Below are 15,997 nucleotides of genomic sequence, written 5' to 3' on the forward strand. Positions count from 1 at the left end.
CCCTTATGATTATACAGTGGAAGTGAGAAATAGATTTAAGGGCCTAGATTTGATAGATAGAGTGCCTGATGAACTACAGATGGAGGTTAGTGACATTGTACAGGAGACAGGGATCAAGACCATCCCCATGGAAAAGAAATGCAAAAAAGCAAAATGGCTGTCTGGGGAGGCCTTACAAATAGCTGTGAAAAGAAGAGAAGCAAAAAGCAAAGGAGGAAAAGAAAGATATAAACATCTGAATGCAGAGTTCCAAAGAATAGCAAGAAGAGATAAGAAAGCCTTCCTCAGCGATCAATGCAAAGAAATAGAGGAAAACAACAGAATGGGAAAGACTAGAGATCTCTTCAAGAAAATTAGAGATACCAAGGGAACATTTCATGCAAAGATGGGCTCGATAAAGGACAGAAATGGTATGGACCTAACAGAAGCAGAAGATATTAAGAAGAGGTGACAAGAATACACAGAAGAACTGTACAAAAAAGATCTTCATGACCAAAATAATCATGATGGTGTGATCACTCACCTAGAGCCAGACATCCTGCAATGTGAAGTCAAGTGGGCCTTAGAAAGCATCACTACGAACAAAGCTAGTGGAGGTGATGGAATTCCAGCTGAGCTATTTCAAATCCTGAAAGATGATGCTGTGAAAGTGCTGCACTCAATATGCCAGCAAATTTGGAAAACTCAGCAGTGGCCACAGGACTGGAAAATGTCAGTTTTCATTCCAATCCCAAAGAAAGGCAATGCCAAAGAATGCTCAAACTACCACACAATTGCACTCATCTCACATGCTAGTAAAGTAATGCTCAAAATTCTCCAAGCAAGGCTTCAGCAATACGTGAACTGTGAACTTCCAGATGATCAAGCTGGTTTTAGAAAAGGCAGAGGAACCAGAGATGAAATTGCCAACATCTGCTGGATCATCGAAAAAGCAAGAGAGTTCCAGAAAAACATCTATTTCTGCTTTATTGACTATGCCAAAGCCTTTGACTGTGTGGATCACAATAAACTGTGGAAAATTCTGAAACAGATAGGAATACCAGACCTCCTGACCTGCCTCTTGAGAAACCTGTATGCAGGTCAGGAAGCAACAGTTAGAACTGGACATGGAACAACAGACTGGTTCCAAATAGGAAAAGGAGTATGTCAAGGCTGTGTATTGTCACCCTGCTTATTTAACTTCTATGCAGAGTACATCATGAGAAACGCTGGGCTGGAAGAAGCACAAGCTGGAATCAAGATTGCCAGGAGAAATATCAATAACCTCAGAGATGCAGATGACACCACCCTTATGGCAGAAAGTGAAGAGGAACTCAAAAGCCTCTTGATGAAAGTGAAAGTGGAGAGTGAAAATGTTGGCTTAAAGCTCAACATTCAGAAAACTAAGATCATGGCATGTGGTCCCATCACTTCATGGGAAATAGATGGGGAAACAGTGGAAACAGTGTCAGACGTTATTTTTGGGGACTCCAAAATCCCTGCAGATGGTGATTGCAGCCATGAAAGTAAAAGATGCTTACTCCTTGGAAGAAAAGTTATGACCAACCTAGACAGCGTATTGAAAAGCAGAGACATTACTTTGCCCACTAAGGTCTGTCTAGTCAAGGCTATGGTTTTTCCAGTAGTCATGTATGGATGTGAGAGTTGGACTGTGAAAAAAGCTGAGCACCGAAGAATTGATGCTTTTGAACTATGGTGTTGGAGAAGACTCTTGAGAGTCCCTTGGACTGCAAGGAGATCCAACCAGTCCATTCAAAAGGAGATCAGCCCTGGGATTTCTTTGGAAGGAATGATGCTAAAGCTGAAACTCCAGTACTTTGGCCACCTCATGCAAAGAGTTGACTCATCGGAAAAGACTCTGATGCTGGGAGGGAATGCGGGCAGGAGGAGAAGGGGACAACAGAGGATGAGATGGCTGGATGGCATCACTGACTTGATGGACATGAGTTTGAGTGAACTCCAGGAGATGGTGATGGACAGGGAGGCCTGGCGTGCTGTGGTTCATGGGGTCGCAAAGAGTCGGACACGACTGAGTGACTAAACTGAACTGAACTGATTATGTCTCCAGTTGAATCAGGACTGCTTAATCCACAGAGGCCAGAGTCATCAGGACTGGCAACACAAATTTCCCCTCTTGGGTCAGTGAGGGTAATGATGAGTGGAGCCACTCTAAATTCCACCCGCCAGTTCTTGGCAGGAAGCATCACTTTTTAATGGACATCCAAGCTGAAAATGGATCCATTCCACTGGACAAGAACACAGACCCTGTTACTGCTCCCTGACTGGAGAAGCTAGTGGTTTTCTTATGCAGTCTTTTCAAGCCTCTCCCCCAACTGTATTGCTGATTCATGAATATTTGCTAACAAATAAGTGATATCAATGCCAAAAATAGAAGAACTTACAGGAAAATTTTAACACTAAAGCAAATGGTAACTTCTTGGCTCCCTCAGTCCCCTGCCCTGTTGCTTCTCTCGGTCATATTGTCTTATAGTATTTCTTTGGGTCTGACTCTCCAGTTAAACTATAAATACCATGGGAGCAGCAAATAGGTCTGGTTTATTTCTGTGCAGATCAAGTAAAGATTTTTAATATGAATCACTGAATGATCAAATTTTATTCATCATGTTAATGACTGGGGGAAATTGTGAAAATCAATTATTCTGTAGCACCAGTGGGAAGACTTCTTGAAGTCCTATTATTTGAGGACCAGGTTTTAGATGTCTGATCAACCAAATGAAGTCAATTTGGATTGCTATAACTCATTTAAAAATCTTTATTGTGTTTATTCTGTACTGGGCACTGTCATTTGTGCCCAGGGAGCTGAATTAGTTGTAACTAAGGATTAAGGGCCCAGGAATTCCCTAGGTTCTGAGGACATGCCATTTTGGTGATGGCTGTCTTGACATCCTTGTTCCTCAGCGTGTAGATGAGAGGGTTGAGGACAGGTGTGAGAATAGCAAACACCACGGTGCCCACGATGTGGAAGTCAAGGGGCAGGTCAGCCCTGTGGGCCACATAGGCTATGGCAATGGATGAGTAGTAGGTGCCAACCACCAGGAGGTGGGAGCTGCAGGTGGAGAAGGCTTTGGAGCGTCCTTCTCAGGAGCCGATGTGAAGCACTGAGGCCAGGATGTGGGCAAAGGAGAGAAGCACCAGGAGAAGGGGCAGGAAGGACACCACCATGGTGATGCAGAAGCCCATGAGGGTCTGGGGGCTGGTGTCAGAGCAGGAGGCCTGGACCACAGCTAAGTGGTCACAGAAGCAGCGATAGGTGTGAACAATGTTTTCAAAAGTCACGTGGGAGGTCTGCACCATTGCTGGGATGGGCAGAAGGAGGGCAGTGAGCCAGGCACTGGCTGCCAGGGCAGCATTGGTCTGCGGGGTCATGAGCACAGGGTAATGCAGTGGGCGGCAGATAGCCACATAGCGGCCATAGGCCATGGCCACCTGGATGAAGGCTTCAGAGCAGGAGAAGCTGTGGAAGAGGTACATCTGCAGGAAGCAGGCAGAGAAGCTGAGGTAGCGATCCCCACGCAAGAATAAGGACAGCATCTTGGGGACAGTGGTTGTGGTGAAGAGGATGTCCAGGGCTGAGAGGTTGATCGGGAAGAAGTACACGGGCTTGTGGAGGCTGGGCTCTATCACCACGGCCACCAGGATCAGGGCATTTCCCACCAGGATGAACAGGTAGATTAAGAGGAAAATGACAAAGACAAGGAGGAAGAGGGATTCAGGCAGAGGGGGGATGCCCACCAAGTAGAAGCAGGTGAGGAGCCCTTTGATCCATTGCAGATGGCTTCCACTGTGAGTCAGTGCTGGATATCAGCAGACAGACTGGAAATATCAATACATTTCTGTAAACCAGAACAAGCATGAAAACGTCAACTGAAACACATATCTTTTTCTTTCCAACCATGGATTTCAATCCTAACAGTTTCTTTGTGCCTAGAATTTCATTGCACAACTAAGATGCCCAGGATGGTGAGTTGTCTCAGGAGCATTGGTTGCAAAGCTGGTCCTGGCTGGTGGGGAAGAGAAATGGACATAAACCCCTGAAGGGCTGTCAAAGGACAGGTAGAACACATACCAAGAACTGGGGCCAGTGTGAGCAGCTCCAGGGACGCAGGGAGTCCCACATGTGAAATAAGTTTCTTACAATCAGCATCATCCCATATGGCAAAAGACTGGCTTGAAAATGAGCAAATTCCATATAAGTGCTGCTGCTACTGCTGCTAAGTCACTTCAGTCATGTCTGACTCTGTGCGGCCCCATAGACAGCAGCCCACCAGGCTCCCCCGTCCTTGGGATTCTCCAGGCAAGAACACTGGAGTGGGTTGCCATTTCCTTCTCCAATGCATGAAAGTGAAAAGTGAAAGTGAAGTTGCTCAGTCGTATCTGACTCTTAGCAACCCCAAGGACTGAAGCCTACCAGGCTCCTCCATCCATGGGATTTTCCAGGCAAGAGTACTGGAGTGGGGTGCCATTGCCTTCTCCGTTCCATATAACTAGAGGCATGCAAAGCTGGGGTGTTTTTAGCTAAAATGGTGCAGAGGAAGTTTTAATGTTTAGATAGGCACTAGATTAAAAATCTTTAAGCAACCATCTGACCCTAGATCCATTGGTTCTTTTTAAAAAGTAATATAACTGAGTGACATTAATAGGAACATGGAGGATTCCCTTTCTATGATGTCTTATTGATAGAGACAGCTGCTTTCCTCAAGGGCTGCTACAAAATGCCATCTGCTTCAGCTGAGAACAGCTCCTCTTTCCATGCAGCTGCTGCTGGGGCTCTGTCTGTCTCAATCTAACATGAGCGCCCTGGGACCTGTCCTTAGATCCTGTCTCTTTGTCATGTCCAGGGACCAACCATCCTGCTCTGCCCAGATCTGCCAGGTTTTAGCACTGCTAGTGCCACATCCCAGGAAATCCCTTCAGTTCAGTTCAGTTCAGTCGCTCAGTCGCGTCCAACTCTTTGCGACCCCATGATTTGCAGCACACCAGGCCTCTCTGTCCATCACCAACTCCTGGAGTTCACTCAAACTCACGTCCATCGAGTCGGTGATGCCATCCAGCCATCTCATCCTCTGTCGTCCCTTTCTCCTCCTGCCCTCAATCCCTCCCAGCATCAGAGTCTTTTCCAATGAGTCAACTCTTTGCATGAGGTGGCCAAAGTACTGGAGTTTCAGCTTTAGTATCATTCCTTCCAAAGAACACCCAGGGCTGATCTCCTTTTGAATGGACTGGTTGGATGTCCTTGCAGTCCAAGGGACTCTCAAGAGTCTTCTCCAACACCACAGTTCAAAAGCATCAATTCTTCGGGGCTCAGCTTTCTTCACAGTCCAACTCTCACATCCATACATGACTACTGGAAAAACCATAGCCTTGACTAGACAGACCTTAGTGGGCAAAGTAATGTCTCTGCTTTTGAATATGCTATCTAGGTTGGTCATAACTTTCCTTCCAAGGAGTAAGTGTCTTTTAATTTCATGGCTGCAATCACCATCTGCAGTGATTTTGGAGTCCAAAAAAATAAAGTCTGACACTGTTTCCCCATCTATCTGCCATGAAGTGATGGGACCAGATGCCATGATCTTCATTTTCTGAATGTTGAGCTTTAAGCCAACTTTTTCACTCTCCTCTTTCACTTTCATCAAGAGGCTTTTGAGTTCCTCTTCACTTTCTGCCATAAGGGTGGTGTCATCTGCATCTCTGAGGTTATTGACATTTCTCCCGGCAATCTTGATTCCAGCTTGTGCTTCTTCCAGCCCAGCGTTTCTCATGATGTACTGTGAATAGAAGTTAAATAAGCAGGGTGACAATATACAGCCTTGACATACTCCTTTTCCTATTTGGAACCAGTCTGTTGTTCCACATCCAGTTCTAACTGTTGCTTCCTGACCTGCATAAATGCAAAAAAGCAAAATGGCTGTTTGGGGAGGCCTTACAAATAGCTGTAAAAAGAAGAGAAGCGAAAAGCAAAGGAGAAAAGGAAAGATAAAAGCATCTGAATGCAGAGTTCCAAAGAATAGCAAGAAGAGATAAGAAAGCCTTCCTCAGCGATCAATGCAAAGAAATAAAGGAAAACAACAGAATGGGAAAGACTAGAGATCTCTTCAAGAAAATTAGAGATACCAAGGGAACATTTCATGCAAAGATGGGCTCGATAAAGGACAGAAATGGTATGGACCTAACAGAAGCAGAAGATATTAAGAAGAGGTGACAAGAATACACAGAAGAACTGTACAAAAAAGATCTTCATGACCAAAATAATCACGACGGTGTGATCACTCACCTAGAGCCAGACATCCTGGAATGTGAAGTCAAGTGGGCCTTAGAAAGCATCACTACGAACAAAGCTAGTGGAGGTGATGGAATTCCAGTTGAGCTATTCCAAATCCTGAAAGGTGATGCTGTGAAAGTGCTGCACTCAATATGCCAGCAAATTTGGAAAACTCAGCAGTGGCCATAGGACTGGAAAAGCTCAGTTTTCATTCCAATCCCAAAGAAAGGCAATGCCAAAGAATGCTCAAACTACCACACAATTGCACTCATCTCACATGCTAGTAAAGTAATGCTCAAAATTCTCCAAGCCAGACTTCAGCAATATCCGAACCGTGAACTTCCAGATGCTCAAGCTGGTTTCAGAAAAGGCAGAGGAACCAGAGACCAAATTGCCAACATCCGCTGGATCATGGAAAAAGCAAGAGAGTTCCAGAAAAACATCTATTTCTGCTTTACTGACTATGCCAAAGCCTTTGACTGTGTGGATCACAATAAACTGTGGAAAATTCTGAAACAGATGGGAATACCAGACCACCTGACCTGCCTCTTGAGGAAATCCCTTAGTCCCTGGCAAACTGAGATGTTAGTCACCCTACTAGGGTAGGAGCATTTTATATGCCTTTGGTAAAAGGAGTCATTTTCCCCAGTGAATCCAAGTGGAACATGGATTCTCCACCTATTGGGAAAAAAAGAAAAAACCAGACTCCCAGGCACTTCCCGGACCACTCCATGGTCTTCCCCACGCTCAGCTGCTGTAGCTCAGCAGGTATCACTGTTTGGCCACTTCATGCCCATTGCCTGGGCCCCAGTCCAGATTGCACCACAGGGAACTAAAACATCTCAGAAGCAATGTCAGGAGAGACAGCCAAGCCCTCTGCAGAGAGTAACTCCGCTCTTGGGAGACCACTGAAGAAAGCTACTGAGGATGCATGGCAGCCCAAGGCCCCCATAGTGAGACTTTCCAACCCTCAGAACTGAGCCAATGGCAGTGTTCACTCACCCTTCCCCTTGACTGAGTGATCCAGGGCCAGATTACGTTGATGTTCACTGCCTCTCTGCCCCAGGAACCCCTGGAGCTGATCCACTTGATTTTCCAGAACCATCCCAGCTTCTCTCCCTCTTCTTACAAAACCCTTCTGTGTCAAAGATTATGTAAGCACGAAAATTGCTTGCAGACAGTTGAGTCCCTGACTCTTTCTTTCACAAATGAATCTTCAGACCGGGGTGGGAATGGCGAGCAGCCTCAGGTCAACAGCTGGTCTGCACCAGCCTTCATCCTGGAATCTAGGCCTCTAGATCTGGTCTTATACTCTTTCCACCAAGATAGGCCACCTGGAGGATTCAGAAGCTCTGGTTTCCACCTAGGGAAAAAAATAGGCCAAAATTTTCCTTTTCCTCTTTCTGTTTCTTAGACTGCTATCAGAGACAGTTATGAACTCTCTTTTGTTCTGAGGGTGTTTTCAAACAGTTTTAAGTGGACTGGTTACTAAACAGAGGCTCTGCATGGCTAGAAAAAAAAAAAGCTATCCTCAAGAAGTGACTTAAGGGGACTTCCCTGGTGGTCCAGTGGTTGAGAAACTGCCTTGCAATGCAGGGGACCCAGGTTTGATCCCTGGTGGGGGAACTAGGACCCCTCATGCTGCAGGGGAACTAAGTCTGAGAGTCACAGCTACTGAGCCTGTGAGCTACAACTCGAGAGTCTGCAACATAAGGAAAGATCCCACCTTCTGCAACTAAGACCTGATGCACCAAATGAATTTTTTAAAAAAGAAAGAAATGACTTAAAGAAGAGGTGGACTGGATGCTTCTGCATGCAAAAAAGTCATGGCAGTCAGAGCACCCATCCTGAGTAAAACTGTTGTACACTTTGTGCCTGGTAGAACCTAGCTCATAATAAACCCTCAACAAATACTTTTAAATAAATGAATTAATGAATGAGACAGTTAACCCGAGTTCAACTTAACTTTTTCCCATAATGGACTAATCAGCAGGGATTTTTACTTTCTTTTGGTTTAGCATCTAAATTAATACAAACCGTATTTCTGGGGAAGTTGATACAATTCTGAGATGCTGTTCTCTCCCCCCTGACTGAGCCCATGTAAGTGAGTTGTGTGAGGTTTGTGCAAGGTTTGCAGGGCTGTCACAGAATATCAGAGCCAGAAGCATCCTTAAAAGCAAGCAATGTAGTCCACTTCCCATGGCCCTCCCCTCATTTATCCAGTAAAGTAACTCAGAGAAGGGAGCTTGACTTGCTCAATCAAGGTCACACAAAGAGGTGAAAGTCAGATGCCCGACTCCCTGCCCACGGCTCCCAAGAGTCCACCATGGAAGAGGCACTGAAGCACCCCTGTCTGACAGCCTGGATCATTCATGTTTCCCTCACCAGCCTGCCGCTTTCTTGAGGCTGGAGACTGAGCCAGCTCATCTCCTGTAAAACCAGCATCTCCATGGGGCCCAGCACCTCGCTTCTCAGTGTTTCCATAGAGTTGTTCTGACCACCACCAGGGCTTTCCCTCCAGCGTCCTGCAGAATCAGACCCTTGATTCTGTGAAAGCTTCTGGCCCTGCTCCCTTACTGTTGCTAATAGGGAGGAGGAGGCCTAGAGAGGGGCTGTGCCTGGCCATAGTCATACAGTCAGTGAGTCAGCAGCCAGCCTGCATGCCCAATAGCTTCAACCATGTCCTATTCTTCACAACCTCATGGACTGTATGTAGCCCACCAGGCTCCTCTGTTCATGGGATTCTCCAGGCAAGAGTACTGGAGCAGGTTGCCATGCCCTCCTCAAGGGGATCTTCCCAAATCAGGGATCGAACCCACGTCTCTTACGTCTCCTGTATTGGCAGGCAGGTTCTTTACCCTAGCACCAACTGGGAAGTCAGCCTGCAATGCTATAAGTTGAGGCAGAAAGAGTTTAGCCCATTTCCCTTCTCCTGGAGCCCCTTTCATTGTTGGATGAAGGTCCCTGACTGTCTGCCCCCTTAAACCATGTCCTTCCAGAGCCTTGTCCCTCCTTGGGCTCTGACAGGCTCTGGGCACTTCCTTGTAGCCACCAAGTCTACATGAGGGGGGCTCAGCTCACCTGTAGCTCAGGCCACTCCAGCTGGCCCTTCCTCTCCCCAGGCCAGTGTCACCTCAGTAGGGAGAACCAGGCTGGGGCTGAAACTGGATTCATTAGACCCCTAAGCCCTCATCCCTAGCCTGCTGGGGTCCTGTCCCCTGAGGCCTCCTTCTATCAGGGCCCTGTGTATTGCTTTTCTGGGGACTCCCAAGTGGCTGGTTAGCAGCTACCACTGGGCTTTGCTGATATGAGAACAACAATATTAATAGTCCTCACTGGGGCACAGAACTCTGTGGTCTATGGAGGCTTTCCCACCAATTGAACAGCAATTCAGAACCCCACGTGACAGGCGAGGAAACTGAGGTACAGAGGCGAGAGGAATTGCCCAGTTCACAAGGTCAAGGCATAATCGAGATCTCAGGTTTGCTAATTCTTAGTCTAGCCTCTGAGCCAACCAACCACACAAAGGAGAAAAAGTTTGTGAAAACATCTCCATGTAATTGTAAACTGTGCTATTGGCCAGAGGATGGGGTGTGGGCAACTTTGGAGAGTTTTGAAGCTAGAGGAACAGGTGTTACAGAGCAGAGAGCTACTCAGTTTCCCAAATGTCCACTCTCTCTCTCCTTGGCTTCTCTCACTCTGTCTTTCTTAGACGGAGTTTGTTCTCCATCGAATGAGTCTGAGATGCCATAGAGTGGATATGTGCTCAGACGCTGGGGGCAGACCAATTTGGGTTCAAGCCTGGCTTGGAGCTCTCTGAGGTTCTATTTCCTCTTCTGTTGAACGGGAGTCTGTTCTGTGCAAGCTCTGTACTGGTGAGGTGCAGGGTGAGAAGAGGCGAAGGGGGCCAGCAGTCGTCAGAAGCACCTTCCACCCAGGTTCCCCGATCCTGCCTCTCTCCGGGACTGTGGGCAGGCCCATAACATTCCCAGTCCAGGTCTCTTCCATCTGAGGAAGTGGGTGGGGTGGTCCAGAAACGTCTCCAGGAGGAGTCCATGTATCTCAGGAATATTTTTTTTAAATTTATAGTTCCTTTACTTTTTATTAAAAAATTATTTTATTTAGTTTTGTGGCCACACTGTGTGGCATATAAGATCTCATTTCCCTTACCAAGGACTGAACCTGTGCTCCCTACAGTAGAAGGGTGGAGTCTTAACCACCGGACCATCAGGGATGTCCCATCTCAGGAATATTTTTGAGCTCCAAACAGAAGACAGCCTGGCCCTCTGAATTCCTCCCCGCCCTGCTCCCACACCCAGTGGAGGCCAGCTGCCTAAGCCACTCTGCCCTGGCAAGTTGTCAGTGACGCTCTGTCTATCTCCATCTCGCTCCTACTGCTCCTCACCTTCCCTGGCGTCAGGCTTCGACAGATCCAAAAGGCTGGAAAAAGAAGGTGCCAAGGAGGAAAGGGAAGTTATAAATACATTGGGGGAGAGACTGGGCTGCCTCTTGGTGTGGGCAGGAGGCTCCTGGAGTGCTGGGGAGGAGAGTCCAGAATCCAGGGCCATCACTGGGGCCTCCGGCACACTCATCACTGTCACCATCGTTTCTTCCACCAGGAGGCAGTGTGCCATTGGCTTTGGGGGCCACACTCTTGAGTTCGAATCCCAGCTCCTCCATTTGGGCAATGACGTCACTTCTCTCTTTGTCTCCCCTTCATGAATAGTAGGTAACAGTAGCGGCTATATTGGCTGGAGTGAAGGTTTAGTGAGACACTCTAGGTGAGAGTTCTTTGTAAGCCATGAAGTGCTGTGAAGAAGTTTTCTATATTATCTATATTATATATTATATATACTTTTTCTATATTATCACCACCATAGTCACTGAGAGGCCACACCCCAGATGTCTTCCCCTCTGCAGGGGGACAGCTTCCTCTGGTGAAGCGGCTTGTGCTGTTGGCCACAAGTGAGGTGCAGGTACTGTGGCAGCTGGTCACACGAGGGGATATGCGCCTGGTGGTCAGGTCTTAAGCACAAGTGCGTCACTGTCACTGTCTCCTCAGGAAAGGGGACCTGTGTGACCAGTCACCTCTGAGGTACCCTTGAACTGCTGTGACGGCCTCCACTGGTGAGGAGGCGGGTGGTATCAGCCATGTCTGAGGGACACATACACTGCTCTCACAGTCCGCTCAGGTAGAGAATTTATGGTTAGTGGTCATGTCAGGAGCACCCCTGCACCACTCTCTACAGTGAGGGGGCTGTAGTATCTGTCACATCAGAAGTAAGTGTGAAATGCTGTGAAAGCCTCCTCAGGTGAGGGGAAGTGTGGTGATGGTTCGTGTCTCACCACACGCTCCTGGCCTGTGGGACTGGGACATCACTTGCACATGTACCTCAGACCTCATTGCACAACACTAACCTATATAGTGTAGGACATGTAGCATTATCACTGGTTAACCAATGTTAACAGGAACCAATGTTCCCAACCAACCAATGGTATTCCTGTCTCTTTAAGAATTTTCCACAGTTTGCTGTGACCAAACACAGTCAAAGGTTTTGACGTAGTCAATAAAGCAGAAGTAGATGTTTTTCTGAAATTCTCTTGCTTTTTTGATGATCCAACGGATGTTGGTAATTTGCTCTCCGGTTCCTCCTCTGCCTTTTTTAAATCCAGCTTGAACATCTGGAAGTTCACGGTTCACATACTGTTGAAGCCTCACTTGGAGAATTTTGAGCATTACTTTGCTAGATGAGTGCAACTGTGCAGTAGTTTAAACATTCTTTGTCATTGCCTTTCTTTGGGATTGAATGCAAACTGACGATTTCCAGTCCTGTGGAAAACTGCTGAGTTTTCCAAATTTGCTGGCTTATTGAGTGCAGCACTTTCACAGCATCATCTTTTAGGATTTGAAATAGCTCAACTGGAATTCCATCACCTCCACTAGCTTTGTTTGCAGTGATTCTTCCTAAGGCCCACTTGACTTCACATTCTAGGATGTCTGGCTCTAGGTGGGTGATCATACCATCGTGGCTATCTGGGTCATGAAGATCTTCTTTGTACAGTTCTTCTGTGTATTCTTGCCACCTCTTCTTAATATCTTCTGCTTCTGGTTGGTCCATACCATTTCTGTCCTTTATTGTGCCCACATTTGCATGAAATGTTCCCTTGGTAGCTCTAATTTTCTTGAAGAGATCTGTAGTCTTTCCCATTCTGTTGTTTTCCTGCTTTTCTTTGCACTGATCACTGAGGAAGGCTTTCTTATCTCTCATTGCTTCTCTTTGGAACTCTGCATTCAAGTGGGTATAACTTTCCTTTTCTCCTTTGCCTTTAGCTTCTCTTTTTCAGCTATTTGTAAGGCCTCATTAGACACCATTTTGACTTTTTGCATTTCTTTTTCTTGGGGATGGTCTTGATCACCGCCTCCTGTAAGATGTCATGAATCTCCATCCATAGTTCTTCAGGTATTCTGTCTATCAGATCTAATCCCTTGAATCTATTTGTCACTTCCACTGTATAATTGTAAGTGATTTGATTTAGGTCATACCTGAATGGTCTAGTGACTTTCCCTACTTTATTCAGTTTAAATCTGAATTTTGCAATAAGGAGTTCATGATCTGAGCCATAGTCAGTCTTATTTTTGCTGACTGTATAGAGCTTCTCCATCTTTGACTGCAAAGAATATAATCAATCTGATTTCAGTGTTGACCATCTGGTGATGTCCATGTGTAGAGTCTTCTCTTGTGTTCTTGGAAGAGGGTGAAGAAATTCTGGAGATGGATGGTGGTGGTTCTACCACAGTGCAAATGTACTTGATGTCACTAAACCATAAACTTAAATGTTTAATATGGTAAATTTAATGTTTTAGATATGTAACCACACACACAGAAGGCTATGGTTTTTCCAGTAGTCATGTATGGATGTGAGAGTTGGACCAAGCGGCAAAGAATTGATGCTTTCGAATTGTGGTGTTGGAGAAGACTCTTTAGAGTCCCTTGGACTGCAAGGAGATCAAACCAGTCCATCCTAAAGGAAATCAACCCTGAATATTCATTGGAAAGACTGGTGCTGAAGCTGAAGTTCCAATACTTTGGCCACCCAATGCAAAGAACTGACTCATTGGAAAAGACCCTGATCCTGGGAAAGATTGAGGGCAGGAGGAAAAGGGGACAACAGAGGACGAGATGGTTGGATGGCATCACCGACTCAATGGACATGAGTTTGAGCAAGCTCTGGGAGATGGTGAAGGACAGGGAAGCCTGGTGTGCTGCAAAAGAGTCGGACACGACTGAGCGACTGAAAACAACAACCACACCCCTCCCCCCCCCAAAAAATTAAGTGACACAGCTACCAAGTGGGAAAAACCAGTACTCCTGCCCCAGAGCCTTGTTCTTGTCCACCCACAATTTCCTCTCATTACAAGTGGAACTCCTAATCTGGCAGAAGACAGAGGAGGAGTAGGCATCCACATCAGGCTCAGAGAGAGGTTGATCCTGAGGGCCCCAGGGTGTGGGCCAGGGCAGAGTTTGAAGCAGGGAGGGGCATGGTCAGATTTAAGGGCTGGAAAGTTCCCCCTGGCTCACAGCAAGATGGAGACTGGAGACGGGGAAGAGGCTGGGACACTGCCCAGGCCAGAGCTGCTAGTGGCCAGCACCAGGGCAGTGACAGCAGAACGGGAAGAAGTAGGCTGGTTTGAGAGACGAGTGTGGAGGCGAGGGAGAGAGGGGAACAGGCAGTGACTGCACCTACTGGGCTCCCCTGGCCTGTCCACTTCAGCCTCCTCTGACAGTCTCCCTTCCAACCCCCTCCTCCCCACGCCCTGCGCCCCACGACTGGAGTCTTAAAGAAGAGCCAGGGGTGCAGATCTCCTCTCTGGCCCTCAGGGGGCAGTGTTATGAAGTCTGCAGGGCACTGGGGCGCTTGCAGCCAGGGGCAAAGGCTTGCTCCCCTCTGTCTCCGCTGCACCCCCACCCATGTGTCCTCTCTCCCAGAAGTCAAATTATTAATAACTGTAATCTCTCATGTCCCACACTTGACACTTTACAAAAGCAGTGGTACATCCATTAGCTCACATGTTCCTTCCCCAAAGATGGGGCAGAGCAGGAAGAGACCCAGGATGACCACTTTATAATAAGGAAACCTAGAACCAGGCAGGAAATAATACCTAACCAAAGCCAGGATGTTAGTTAGAGTCAGGGATGGGAGCCACAGACCAGCCAGTGCCCAGTCTGGACCCTGTGCACCCACAGAACAACAGGCCACCCACCGGCCTGGGAGCCCCAAATTCGCCCTTGAACTCCCTCCCACCTCAGAGGTAATTGAGTCCCATGGGGTTGTCAGTGAGGTTGGACTGCCCTGGCATGCACCTGATTTACTTCTTCCTCATCCTCCACCTCCAGAATTACAAGAGTCATCACCATTACCATCATCACCATATTAATGATGGCTTGTGTCTGCTCAGCTCTCAGACTTAGTGAGCACTAATCCATCAACTCATCTGAGCCCTTGGACAGCCCTGGGAAAGTATTTCACAGACAAGGGCACCGAGAATCAGAGACGGCAGGAGACCAACCTGAGATCACCCAGCTAGGTCTCTGGAGAGTTCACAGTCTCCTGGGAGAGCTGCGCACATATTGTTGAAGACAGTGAGATGGTTGGGTTTAGTGCAGCCCTGCTGGGAGGTTTCCCGTCATCTCTACAGATGAGGAAACTGAGCCTCAGAGATCTTCTTACTGGGTCAGGATGAAACCATCTGTTGCCACACTCATGCTCTGTCTGGGCACATATTCTCTCCAGGCTGGAGGGAGAGGCTGGTGAGAGGTAGTGGCAGTTGGCCGCAGGGGAAGGCTGCTGTTAGGGCAAACAGGCTTCTCCAGGAAGAAATTCCAGGCCAGGTTTAAGCTGCAGAAAGCACAGCCAGGGCTGCACAGGGCTAGGTGGGCTGGAGGAGCCAGTGGCTGTGTTGAGCCAAGGGGGTAGGGCTAAGGGGCCAGGCTGGACGCTTACCTGCCTGCAGACCTGTCTTCTCACCCAGTTGGGAAATTTGCTGTGTTCTGATCCAGGAGCCATGCCAGCAAAGGTGGGGAAGTCCTGAACCCTTGGCAGGAGGGGGGTCTGTTTCTCTTCCACCACAGGGAGATATCAAAGCCCAGGGAGAGACTGTGACTTCCCCGTGGTCACAGCGCAGCAGAACCTGCTGGTCTCCTGGCCTCGGTCTCCCAATCTGAAAAAGTGAGGGATTGAATTAAATGAGCTCCAAGTTCCTGCTGGGCTCTGACCTTCTGAGTGCCATCCTTGCTGTCCTTGGCTCAGACCCCAGTCTGGAAGTATCCTCGACATGTAGCCCTGGGCAAGTCACATGGCCTCTCTGAGTATCAGAGTCCTCATGGCTGAAGTCAGTATGATACTGCCTCCCTTGGGCAGATCTAATGAGCCATACATGGGATCATGTGGACACAGCTTGGGCTCTGATCCCCGCACAGCATCTGGGGGTAAGGATGACTGAGGCTCTGACAGAGGCCATTGCTCATCTGCCTGGCCAAGGGCTCATTTATAGATATCCGCTCCCTGGCTGCCAGGCCAGAGGGAAGTGGGAACAGCAGTGCTGATGTGGCAATTTAGGGCCTTTTTAAGGAAGGAGACTCTGCCACTCTTCCCCTTCCCCCAGTGCCCTGCCCTGACCTCCATCTTCTGGACACTTTCTCAGTGATCCTCAGAACA

At 47.7% G+C, this 15,997-nt stretch overlaps 1 pseudogene; it reads right to left on the minus strand.

Moving 5' to 3' along the window:
- Window positions 1-1,592: 1,592 nt before the first annotated feature.
- Window positions 1,593-10,884, minus strand: LOC109571603 (olfactory receptor 2AT4-like; annotated as a pseudogene).
- Between the last annotated feature and the right edge of the window lie 5,113 nt (window positions 10,885-15,997).

The sequence above is a fragment of the Bos indicus genome, chromosome 15 (assembly GCF_029378745.1).
Source record: "Bos indicus isolate NIAB-ARS_2022 breed Sahiwal x Tharparkar chromosome 15, NIAB-ARS_B.indTharparkar_mat_pri_1.0, whole genome shotgun sequence".
NCBI classification, from domain to species: Eukaryota; Metazoa; Chordata; class Mammalia; order Artiodactyla; family Bovidae; genus Bos; species Bos indicus.